The sequence below is a fragment of the Mytilus galloprovincialis genome, chromosome 7 (genome assembly GCF_965363235.1).
Source record: "Mytilus galloprovincialis chromosome 7, xbMytGall1.hap1.1, whole genome shotgun sequence".
NCBI classification, from domain to species: Eukaryota; Metazoa; Mollusca; class Bivalvia; order Mytilida; family Mytilidae; genus Mytilus; species Mytilus galloprovincialis.
This window is the reverse complement of record NC_134844.1, coordinates 38,420,948-38,434,541: the sequence shown is the minus strand read 5'-3', so window position 1 is coordinate 38,434,541 and position 13,594 is coordinate 38,420,948.

The following is a 13,594-nucleotide window of genomic DNA, read 5'->3' as shown; positions in this document are numbered from 1 at the left end:
ACAAGCATAGTCATCTGTCACATGAACACATTCTTTTTATGTTCCTGCCATAGCTGGAGGGGCAGTAAGTTTTGCCCTTGTCTGTATGTACCCAAAATTGGTTTCCCTTCTCTAACTTCAGTTTGCTTCCATATAATTCTATGAAACTTATACACAATGCTTATTACCCCAAAATACTGATCAAGTTTGAATTTTGGTAGTTTCACCTTAACCATTTGAGACTTATTATGAGTTATTCCTCTTAATAAACAGAAAAATTGTAAAATATTTATTTTTAGCTCACCTGGCCCGAAGGGCCAAGTGAGCTTTTCTCATCACTTGGCGTCCGTCGTCCGTCGTCGTCCGTCGTCCGTCGTCCGTCGCCGTCGTCGTCCGTCGTCGTTAACTTTTACAAAAATCTTCTCCTCTGAAACTACTGGGCCAAATCAAACCAAACTTGGCCACAATCATCATTGGGGTATCTAGTTTAAAAAATGTGTGGCGTGACTCGGTCAACCAACCAAGATGGCCGCCACGGCTAAAAATAGAACATAGGGGTAAAATGCAGTTTTTGGCTTATAACTCAAAAACCAAAGCATTTAGAGCAAATCTGACATGGGGTAAAAATGTTTATAAGGTCAAGATCTATCTGCCCTGAAATTTTCAGATGAATCGGTCAATCGGTTGTTGGGTTGCTGCCCCTGAATTGTTAATTTTGAGGAAATTTTGCTGTTTTTGGTTATTATCTTGAATATTATTATAGATAGAGATAAACTGTAAACAGCAATAATGTTCAGCAAAGTAAGATCTACAAATAAGTCAACATGACCAAAATGGTCAGTTGACCCGTTTAGGAGTTATTGCCCTTTATAGTCAATTTTTAACCATTTTTCGTTAATTAAAGTAATCTTTTACAAAAATCTTCTCCTCTGAAACTACTGGGCCAAATTAATCCAAACTTGGCCACAATCATCTTTGGGGTATCTAGTTTAAAAAATGTGTGGCGTGACCTGGTCAACCAACCAAGATGGCCGCCACGGCTAAAAATAGAACAAAGGGGTAAAATGCAGTTTTTGGCTTATAACTCAAAAACCAAAGCATTTTGAGGAAATCTGACGAAATAAAAATGTTTATCAGGTCAAGATCTATCTGCCCTGAAATTGTCAGATGAATCGGTCAATCGGTTGTTGGGTTGCTGCCCCTGAATTGGTAATTTTGAGGAAATTTTGCTGTTTTTGGTTATTATCTTGAATATTATTATAGATAGAGATAAACTGTAAACAGCAATAATGTTCAGCAAAGTAAGATCTACAAATAAGTCAACATGACCAAAATGGTCAGTTGACCCGTTTAGGAGTTATTGCCCTTTATAGTCAATTTTAACCATTTTTCATAAATTAAATTAATCTTTTACAAAAATCTTCTCCTCTGAAACTACTGGGCCAAATTAATCCAAACTTGGCCACAATCATCTTTGGGGTATCTAGTTTAAAAAATGTGTGGCGTGACCTGGTCAACCAACCAAGATGGCCGCCACCGCTAAAAATAGAACATAGGGGTAAAATGCAGTTTTTGGCTTATAACTCAAAAACCAAAGCATTTTGAGGAAATCTGACAGGGATAAAAATGTTTATCAGGTCAAGATCTATCTGCCCTGAAATTTTCAGATGAATCGGTCAATCGGTTGTTGGGTTGCTGCCCCTGAATTGGTAATTTTGAGGAAATTTTGCTGTTTTTGGTTATTATCTTGAATATTATTATAGATAGAGATAAATTGTAAACAGCAATAATGTTCAGCAAAGTAAGATCTACAAATAAGTCAACATGACCAAAATGGTCAGTTGACCCCTTTAGGAGTTATTGCCCTTTATAGTCAATCTTTAACCATTTTTCATAAATCTAAGTACTCTTTTTCAAAATTTCCACTGAAACTACTAGGCCACAATCATCTTTGGGGTATCTAGTTTGAAAAATGTGTATGACCTGGCCATTCAACCAAGATGGCCGCCACGGCTAAAAATAGAACATAGGGGTAAAATGCAGTTTTTGGCTTATAACTATGAATTCAAAGCATCTAGAGCAAATCTGACAAGAAGTTAAATTGTTAATCAAGTCAATATCTATCTGCCCTGAATTTTTCAGATGAATTGGACAACTGGTTGTTGGGTTGCTGCCCTCCAATTGGTAATTTTTAAAGAAATTTTGCCGTTTTTGGTTATCTTGAATACTATTATAGATAGCGATAAACTGTAAACAGCAATAATGTTCAGCAAAGTAAGATCTACAAATAAGTCAACATGACCTAAATGGTCAATTGACCCCTTAAGGAGTTATTGCCCTTTATAGTCAATTTTTAACAATTTTCATTAATTTGGTATGTATATTTTTACCAAATATAGTTCTCTGTTACTAATGGGCAAAGTTCATTATAGATATAATTGTAAGAAGCAAAATCGTTCAGTAAAGTAAGAACTTCAAACACATCACCATCACCAAAATACAATTTTGTCATGAATCCATTTGTGTCCTTTGTTTAATATGCACATAGACCAAGGTGAGCGACACATGCTCTTTAGAGCCTCTAGTTCTGTTATCTTACTAAAGTTTGCCTCAACCAAATGTTATGAAACTTATACACAATGCTTATAACCAAATTACACAAATCAAGTTGAATTTTTGTGGTGTCACACTACCATTATCAAGTAAAAAGGGGGGGGGGGGTCATCTGTGTCCATGGGGACACATTCTCCATTTTTATACGACCACAAAAATTACAAAAATTTGGTCATATATTGGTATCATGTCATTGTCGTCAGCGTCGTCCCAACAGATGGTTTCTGGATAATAACTAGTTTATGTGAATAGAAATCAATAGAATTTTAACAAAATGTTAATAACCACAAAAGAAAGGTTGGGATTGATTTTGGAGATTATGGTCCCAAAGGTTTAGGATCTTGGGGCTCAAAGGGGCCCAAAACAAGAGATTATCTAGTTTCAGGACATTCAATAAGTTGTGTATAAGTGTTTCAATTGCTCTGAAATTGTACCACAATTTTTAATACCATAAGTAGAAGGTTGAGATTTATTTTAAGGGTTATGGGGCAAACAGACTGTATGATTCTCTCTGACATTGCACCACAAGGTTCCATATAACAAAGGGAAGGCTAGGATTCAGTTTGTGGTTATTTTCCCCAAACATGTAGGAATAAGGGGCCGAAGAGAAGCATTTTTCTAGTTTACAGACAATAACTTGTGTTTTAGTTTATGGATCTCTCTGAAATTTTACTACAAGGTTTCTTACTACAAAGGAAAGGCTGGAATTGAGTTTTGGGGTTCTTGCTCCAAGAATAAATTGCGGGTCAGATAAGTGACACGGGGTTTTCTGGTTAAAGGCAGTTTAGACAATTTAAAAGCAGTGTAAGGGAGGTAATCCCAATTCCATTTAAAGAATACTGTTAAATACATGTTTGATTACCTCCCTTACACTACTTGAAAATTATGTATTAAGAAATGGTGATTGTCGTGAGATGATTAGCTGTAACTTTTTTTAGAAGTTACTATTGATTGATTTGATTTTAACCATGACTGTATGTCTTTTTATATTTTAATATTTAGAGGGAAAAGAGGGGGGGAACAATTTTTCTCAGTTTAGATTTCAGAAAATTAAAAAGAAAATTTCTCCAAATATTTTTTTTCAGGGGATTAATATTCAACAGCATAGTGAATACTGAGACCTCAAAGACAAAAAAAAATTAAGTTCATTAGACTACATACATTCTGTGTCATAAACAGGATAAACCTATGCTGTGTCAACTAAATCATAATCCAAATTCAGAGCTGTATCCAGCTTGAATGTTGTGTCCATACTTGCCCCAACTGTTCAGGGTTTGATCTCTGCCGTTGTATAAAGCTGCGCGGGCGCAGAGCATCTGGTTTATATATCCTGTGATACTTTTTTAACCATATATCAACACAATTTGATCTGAACTTTCCTGGGGTATACATCAGTGCTGTATCTATATTTTGTTTGGAGGAGTCATAATCACTGTCTAGGTACCTACATGTCATCATCTTTGTCTTATCTTCCTGTGTTTGAAAATATGCACAACATAGCAAGAGGTGAATATGGTTTAAATTTATCCGTCTGTATCAAGCATTTTATTGATAATATAAACTCTGATAGTCAATTTTGCAGCTTGATGTGTATGTAAATAATCAAATACTTGTCAAGAAAAAACGTGCTTATTAAAAATTACACAATATGCAGAAACTCGAGTTCATGGCATGATAATCTATCTGTAAGATCCAGTTGAAGATTCTCAGGTAGCAATCCCACAATATAATTACCAAAAAGATGCAGAAACTAATTCAGGCAATTTCAGGGATCTATCCATATTGAGCCTTCATTTGGTGTATGCTTTTGAAAATTTAGGAATTGTTTTGTCAGTTTCTCAGTCCTTGTATCTGAAACAAAGCATATGCAGATGATAACTTGATTATCCCTTGCTTGATTGAAATAAAATTTAAACAGATAGAAGATACAAGGAAGGAAAATTATGCTATGTTGTGTTGGGTAAATGTCAAAGGTAAAGGTCACTTGCTAAATTGTTTATGCTATGTTGTGTTTGGTAAATATTAAAGGTAAAGGTCACTTGCTTAATTGTTTCCATGTGGTAACTTCTAAATGTGTTCCCTTGCTTACTTGAATTTGAAACTTAAAAGGAAGGAAGATATAGAGAAATGGGGCAATTCTCTTGATTTTGAGATCATAGGTCAAGGTCAATTTTGCATAGAAAAGAACATTTTTATACGACCGCAAAAATTGAAATTTTTTTAGTCGTATATTGGTATGACATTGGCGACGTCGTCAGCAGAAGACATTTGGTTTTCGCACTATAACTTTAGTTTAAGTAAATAGAATTCTATGAAATTTAATCACAAGGTTTATGACCATAAAATGAAGGCTGGGATTGATTTGGAAGTTTTGGTCTCAACAGATTAGGAATTAGGGGCCAAAAAAGGGCCCAAATAAGCATTTTTCTTGATTTTCGCACAATAACTTTAGCAAAGTAAATAGAAATCTATGAAATTTAAACACAAGGTTTATGACCACAAAAGGAACGTTGGGATTAATTTTTGGAGTTTTGGTCCCAACAGTTTAGGAATTAGGGTCCAAAAGGGTCCAAAATTAAACTTTGTTTGATTTCATCCAAAATGAATAAATTATTGGGGTTCTTTGATATGGCAAATCTAACCGTGTATTTAGATTCTGAATTTTTGGTCCTGTTTTAGGGTCCAAAATTAACCTTAGTTTGATTTTAACAAAAATTGAATTCTTGGTTTTTTTTTGATATGCTGAATCTAAACATGTACTTAGATTTTTGATTATCGGCCCAGTTTTCAAGTTGGTCCAAATCGGGGTCCAAAATTAAACTTTGTTTGATTTCAACAAAAATTGAATATATGGGGTTCTTCAATATGCTGAATCTAACCATGTATTTAGATTTTTAATATTTGGGCCAGGTTTTCAAATTGGTCCACATTGAGGTCTAAAGGGTCTTAAATTGAACATTATTTGATGTCATCAAAAATTGAGTTCTTGGGGTTCTATGATATGCTGAATCCAACCATGTATTTAGATTTTGGATATTGGACCATAATAGGTAAATGTCCAATTTAAAGACAATTAAGTTGTTAAGTTTAAGTTCTTAGACCACATTTATTCTGTGTCTGAAACCTATGTTGTGTCAACTATTTAATCACAATCCAAATTCAGAGCTGTATCAAGCTTAAATGCTGTGTCCATACTTGCCCCAACTGTTCAGGGTTCGACCTCTGTGGTCGTATAAAGCTGCACCCTGCGGAGCATCTGGTTGGGAAATGTGTTTCTTTGATGGTAGCTTTACCTTGCTTGGTCAGAATGAAACCTAAGCAGACTGAAGATAAAGGAAAGGAGAGGCCTATTTATTTTTGGGTCCACATGTTAAAGGTCAAGATCACTGTACCGAAAATATTGTAAAAAAATGGTTTCTGTATTGCATTCAAATATGAATTGTAACAATTCAAACAGGTGAAAAATCATCAAAATAAGTAGTTATTTTTTTTCTCTCCAAGAAGCATGCCAGTATTTAAACACCAGGCCTTGCGGTCATAAAACTTTCGAGCACGATTTTTGTACTCAGACTCAAGAATCCACCAATCAACATACTGGATTTTGTGTTTCGAGCACTTATTTTGTACTCTGAGTACTGAGTTAAGTTTTATGACCGAGAGCCCAGACTTTAGATCAATTAATGTGCAGTTTTGAGAGGTTGCGTTGGCTGTACTAACTTATTTATTTGATACTTATAGAGGAATATACCAAAAGGGAGCAATCACAGGGGCGGATCCAGCCATTATAAAAAGGTGGGTTCCCAACCCAGAGTAAAAAAGGGGGAGGGGTTCCAACTATATGCTCCCATTCAAATGCATTGTTCGTCCAAAAAAAGGGGGTTCCACTGAATCAATACTGTTAAGTTCAAGGGATAAAAGATAATTCATTACCAAAAATACAAACAAAAGTACACAAAACACTGTAAAGAAGACTTAACATTGAGCAACATGAACCCCATCAAAAACCGTAGATGTATTGAGAATATCAGGTGCTTCAAAGGTGTAAACTTCCTGCCTAAGGCAACTATTGGGCTTATTGGAAGTCCCTCCATTAATGTCACAGATGAGACAAAAGGAAGATAACTCAATTCAAGATATGTCGAAATATTACAGTTCAATGTTATTACAGAGTTGGAACTTCATGTATTATATTATTATCACATTATGTACTGTTTCATGTAAGGCACTGGCTACGGTTACACGGAATTGTAACAATAATAATAAAATCATTGTTACATTGGAAACTAATTGCCGGAATGCAGGGTTGGGTAAGGAACCGATTAATTAGGAATGTAAAAATAATAATTGAGTCTACGGTTACATTATGTTATTGTTACATTAATGCACTTCAATGTACGATGGAACTAGTAATATGTATTGGAATAAAACTTGAACACTTTTGTTTGAATATTACAATATCGCATACATTAATGAATTTTATACGACCGCAAAAATTGAAATTTTTTTGGTCGTATATTGGTATGACGTTGGCGTCGTCGTCGTCGTCGTCGTCCGAAGACATTTGGTTTTCGCACTATAACTTTAGTACAAGTAAAGGGGTCAGTAAATAGAAATCTATGAAATTTAAACACAAGGTTTATGACCATAAAAGGAAGGTTGGGATTGATTTTTTGGAGTTTTGGTCCGGGGCCAAAAAGGGCCCAAATAAACATTTTTCTTGGTTTTCGCACAATAACTTAAGTATAAGTATATAGAAATCTATGAAATTTTAAAATAAGGTTTATGATCACAAAAGGAAGGTTGGGATTGATTTTGGGAGTTTTGGTCTCAACAGTTTCGGAATTAGGGGACAAAAAAAGGTCCCAATCAAGCATTTTTCTTGGTTTTTGCACAATAACTTTAGTATAAGTAAATAGAAATCTATGAAATTTTAAAATAAGGTTTATGACCACAAAAGGAAGGGTTGGATTGATTATGGGAGTTTTGGTCCCAACAGTTTAGGAATTAGGGGCCAAAAGCCAAAATTAAACTTTGTTTGATTTCATAAAAAAATGAATTATTGGGGTTATTTGATATGCCAAATCTAACCGTGTATTTAGATTCTTAATTTTTGGTCCTGTTTTCAAATTGGTCTACATTAAGGTCCAAAGGGGTCCAAAATTAAACTTTGTTAGATTTCAACAAAAATTGAATATATGGTGTTCTTCAATATGCTGAATTTAACCATGTATTTAGATTTTTAATATTTGGGCCCGGTTATCAAATTGGTCCACATTGAGATCTAAAGGGTAAAATTGAACATTATTTGATTTCATCAAAAATTGAATTCTTGGGGTTCTATGATATGCTGAATCTAACCATGTATTTAGATTTTGGATATTGGACCATAATAGGTAAATGTCCAATTTAAAAAAAATTAAGTTGTTAAGTTTTAGTTCTTAGACCACATTTATTCTGTGTCTGAAACCTATGTTGTGTCAACTATTTAATCACAATCCATATGCAGAGCTGTATCAAGCTTAAATGTTGTGTCAATACTTGCCCACACTGCTCATGGTTCGACCTCTGCGGTCGTATAAAGCTGCGCCCTGCGGAGCATATGTTTTTTTTCTTTTTATTAACAATGACAGTTCAGGCTACAAATCCACTGAGTATAGTTTTTTTTTTACCGGGGAGCATGTTTTAGTCCGACACATTTTGGCGAACTACCACTTTAAACTCTAGACGAGTGATGCAGCAATATGCACGTCTGACGGTCTGTATTGTATACTGTACAACTCCATTCTGCACTATCCTTTTTTGAAGTTAAAGAAACTTTCAATGTCTTTCATAATTGAGGTGACAAATATTTTTTACTCTGCGATGTTTATATTTTCGTCCAATATTATTGTTGGACGCATGAGAGGTTATAATATGATTTTTTTTGCCGTCCAATACTGATTTTTATGTTCACCTACGATTTTAATATCCAACTTAGAATAGCCGAAAAACTCAATAAAACTTAAAAATACAAGTCAATTGTGAATGCAATTGATGTCAACATTTGCCGACATGTTGAAACTAGCTGAATCAGTGTTTTCATTTTTAGGTTCCATATATGTTAATGTGATCGTTATTTCTGACTTATTGGCGAAAAATTAAGCAACAAACTATACATTAGGTTAAAGTTTAATAAATCTAGCGTACATTGGGTGCATTAATGTACAACAAGCAATGGTACCGTAGACTCAATTATTATTGTTACCTTCGTAATTAATCGATTCCCTACCCAACCATGCATTCTGGCAATTAGTCTCCTATAACAATAATTATTTTATCATTGTTAAATTTCCATGTAACCGTAGCCAGTGCCTTCATGTAATTGCTTTCAACCACTTCGTTTGAACTTAGTTGGATAAATGTTTGTCACATCGTTTTTGTCTCGCTTGACGGAGTCAAAAAGCAAGACATGTATGCTGTTTTCGGCACCGGCGGCGTCTACAATGATTATTTTTATAATTTTTTCCCTCATTTTTGTTGAGCCTGCGATTAACAGAAAAAAAGAAGGCGAGACACTGGGTTCCGCGGAACCATTACGAATTTTTGTTCATGTATTAGTTTGTGATTATGTCAGTTTATTGGAGACAACTATAGTTGTAGGCAATGTAACTTGGTGTGCGTGTGCAATTGTATGAGCATTGGCACATCTCATCACTATAGTTCTTTGACCCTGCCCCATTAGTAATGGTTTATTGACTTTGACATTTTGCTGAGTTTACATGTACAAAAAATGTATTTATTTAGTTTTTGTTTAGGTTTGTTGAAAGGGAACTACTTATGATAAGTCAATGGTATTTGGTATGCAGTTGTATAAGCATAGGCATATCTCATTCCATGGAGATTCATGTTTTGGCACACGACCCTCAGTCATGGTCTATTGACTTTGAAACGTTTGCTTATTGTCGAGCTTTCGACTTTAGTCGAAAAATCGAGACATAGCGATCCTACATTCCGTGGTCGGCGTCGTCTTTGGCGGTGGCGTCCACAAATATTCACTCTGTGGTTAAAGTTTTAGAAATTGTAATAACTTTTTAAAACTATCCTTGCCGTTTCTACCAAACTTAGACAGAAGATTGTTTGTGATCATAAGAAAGTATCCAGATTGGAACTTGTTCTAAATCTTTCTTAAGGCACTGGCCTCCCTAACAACACGACAAGCTAGCTACTATTACTAAATGTATGCACACTGAAATAAAGTTCCCTTTAGTCCTCATGTATGTGCAAATGATACACATATTATTCATATTACCGGATTCATAACGGTCACCCATCTCTAGGTAAGGGGTTAAATTAAAGCTCTCATGAATACGGATTCATTGAGTAAGAATTATTCACTTGCAAGTGAATAATTCATCATCAATGTTTCTTAGCCTATGTTTACAAAATTGAATCATACGGGATGCTGAAAGCGAAGTATTATTAAATCATTTCCCCATATCACTTTCATAAATGATCGAATATCATCTCGTAGCTAGCTGCCCCTCAAAACGATTTTTTATACGACCGCAAAAATTAAAAAAAAAATGGTTGTATTTTTGTATCACGTCGTCGTTATTGTCGTCGTCCGAAGACGGATGGTTTCCGGATAATAACTTTTAAAATTTTAACACAATGTTTATAACCACAAAATGATGGTTGGGATTGATTTTGGGGGTTTATGGTCCCAAATGTTTAGGAATTAAGGGGCCAAAACATGCATGTATCTAGTTTCAGGACAATAAGTTGGGTATAAGTATTTCAATTGCTTTGCAAACAGTCTAGGAATTAAGGGTAAAAAAGGGCCAAAAAAGCATTTTTCAGTTGCAGGACAATAACTTGTGTGTACTAGTATGGATCTCTCTGACATTGTACCACACGGTGTCCATACTTGCCCCAACTGTTCAGGGTTCAACATCTGCGGTCGTATAAAGCTGCGACCTGCGGAGAATTTGGTTACTAAATGAATTATGATTTTCTCAGATATTGACAAATCCAACTTTACTGTGATAGGAATAAAAACAAATATGACACAGTTAAAGATAAACACATTAAGTTTGTAAAAACAGTCGAAATTATGCAAAGTATCTTTGAGGCTTATCAACTAATAATAGTTAGCAGAGACAGTACTGGAGAATGGGGTCGGGGGATTAGGGTTAGATTTGTGGCGGATCCAGAAATGTTCATAAAAGGGATAATGGTTTTGACTCCCTAAGAGGTAACCTAAGTGGCCGTTCATGTCATTTGCGGGATATTCTATCGCGTTAGAAAAAATAAAGCGTTATTTTGTAAAACTATCGCGTTACTTTGTTGAACTAACGTGTATTTCTTCATTTTATCGCGTTATTGTCTAAAACTAACGCGTTATTACAAAAAACTATCGCGATGTGATTTTTGCTATTTATTTGAAATATTATCAAACTAACGCGTTAATTTTCAGAAATAACGCGATATTTATCATTGACGCTTTATTAAGAAATAACGCGTTACTTTGTTTAAACAAACGCGCCATTTTGTAAAACTATCGCGTTACTTTGTAAAACTAATGCGTTATTTCTACTTTTTATCGCGTTAATGTCTAAAACTATCGCGTTAGTTCTACAAATGCAATCTAACGTGATATTTTCTTGGAAATACACGATACGTTTTGTTATTTATTTTCAATGTCGATATCCAATCACAATTGCTGTTCCTTTCAGTGAGACTGGATAATCAATCCGAAAAGACAGAAGAGATAACACATGAATTGGCTATTAAATTGAAAAGGTCTCTGGCGCGACTTTATGGATTGATCAACCGGACACGAGGGAGAGGGCTGCTCCAGATCCTGAACACGAAGATCTTTTAGGGTATTCTGGGAACAGACACTTGTTTTATTTGCATAAAAAAAAAACAAGGCTTAGAAATGTCTTTGGTCAACAAATGTTGCTTTGAAAATAAGGCAAAATATTTTTTAATGGTAATGACCTAAACCTTGACATTAGTATTAATTTTGATACAATTTTGTTTAGCATGTTATATTTTTTTAATACACCTATCATTTAAGGTAAACCTTGTTTCCGAATCCGTTAGTAGGCTGAAAATTTAAGGTCCTGCATTTTTTTTAGTTATCTCTGTCCTGTCTTTTTTTATTTTTACTCTGTCTGGTTTTGTTTTTCTTTTATTAGTCTATCTTCATTTTTTTGGCCAAGTTGCTCATCTTGTGTTTGGTGTTTACTCAAAACACCAGTCCTGCCTAATTTTTCAAGTTTCATCCATTTTCGCATGTTGTCCGGTGTTTCATCTCGAGAAGGTTTTGTCTGATTTACTTCCAACTTTTCAGATTTGAGATATGTATTGAAATAAAAAAAAATAGGTTCGCCATAGCAAATTGCTCCAATCTACAATAAGGTGACAATCGGGTTTAAAATTACTGAAACTTGCAGGCACTTTAATTGTTTTACAGTTTGAATGAATTCTTGTCTTAACCCTTTAAAAATGAAATCATAACCATAACCCAACCAATTTTATTGTAAGCTGAATCGTTACAAGGAGCTACCATATTTATTCGTTATGGGTACTGTATAACTTGACAAGCACTAAAAATAAGAAATGCATATACAAGGTTGACGAAACCTTAATATTGGATACAACTGGACGTAAACTTAATCAACATTTTTAGTTATGGCTGCTCCACCTGCATACCAAGTTCCATGATTTTAGGTGCCATAGTTCCTAGAACTGAGCATGGAACCAAACGCTCATGAGAATGATGATGCGGACATTGATGCCTCCCAATAGTTCACCTCGACTAAGAAGAGGCTTACTAAAATAAATCCTCTTGAAAATACACATCACTTTTTTCCAATAATTTTTAAAACTGATGTCCAGGTCAATAATAATACAGAACATGCATACATTGTTTGGGGGGGGGGGGGAGCAGGACCCATGGACCCATGACACAAAAAGCATTTTCTGATACTAGCATATGCCCTTGTTGGTCCATACATTTATCCCAAATTAAGAAAAGGCAAGGGAGGGGGGGGGGGTTGTCAGTGAAAACACACACACACACACACACACACACACACACACTCACACTCACACGAAGGAATACACCTCTGAAACTATTGTATTGTAGTTGGAATCAGAGGTATATAATGTCTCTGTTGAAATTAATTCAATGTTTATTAGATTTTCCGCTTCTAAAATATCAAAATCAAATCATATCAAATACTTTTACTGCCATATAAATCAAAAACATGATCTGTGACAAACATAAAATATATACATATATAAACAATACACAATATTAGAATAGCAGTTCTAATTATTGGTTTGGGTCTCCCGTCCTCAGTTCGACTGTCTTATAAAGGAAACTGTATTTTTAATTTTACTGTGAGATTTGGGGTTTAGTAATATTTTAAGTTTGAGCATGTCATCTTTAGCAGCAGTATCTTTCCATTCAGAATTGATTTTCATGGAGTCGAAATGGGTTTTTTCCTATAAAAAGTTATGCTTAGAGTATTTGAGAAAGAAGTGTTTTCCGTCCTCTATCTCATTACAGAATATGCAGTATCTCTAATCTCGAGGGATCTTGAGATGTCGACCCTTTTCTTTTAAAAAAGTGTTCGTTTATTCTGAATTGTTTTAATAGATTTCTGTAGTCAGAATGGTTATGTTTTGGGTAAAAAAAATCAAGATAATCCTAATATGTTTGTATAGGGATATTTTATTACTTTCATTTAAGTTCGTTATCTTTTTTTCCAATTATAGATTATTGAAAAAGACATTGCGATCTAATTTGCTTGTTTATGTAATTTAATGCTGTACCTGTATTTTGTACAGTTGTTATTTAATTTCTGGATTAATATCTGTTAAAATATCTGATTTTTCCCAATCTGAGGTAATTATCTACTGTCTACTTATTCTTTGCAAAAATCTATCTCGGTCTCCGTGGATTCTATTCATTTTGCTTCTAATGCCAAAAGACGGAAATAACACACAC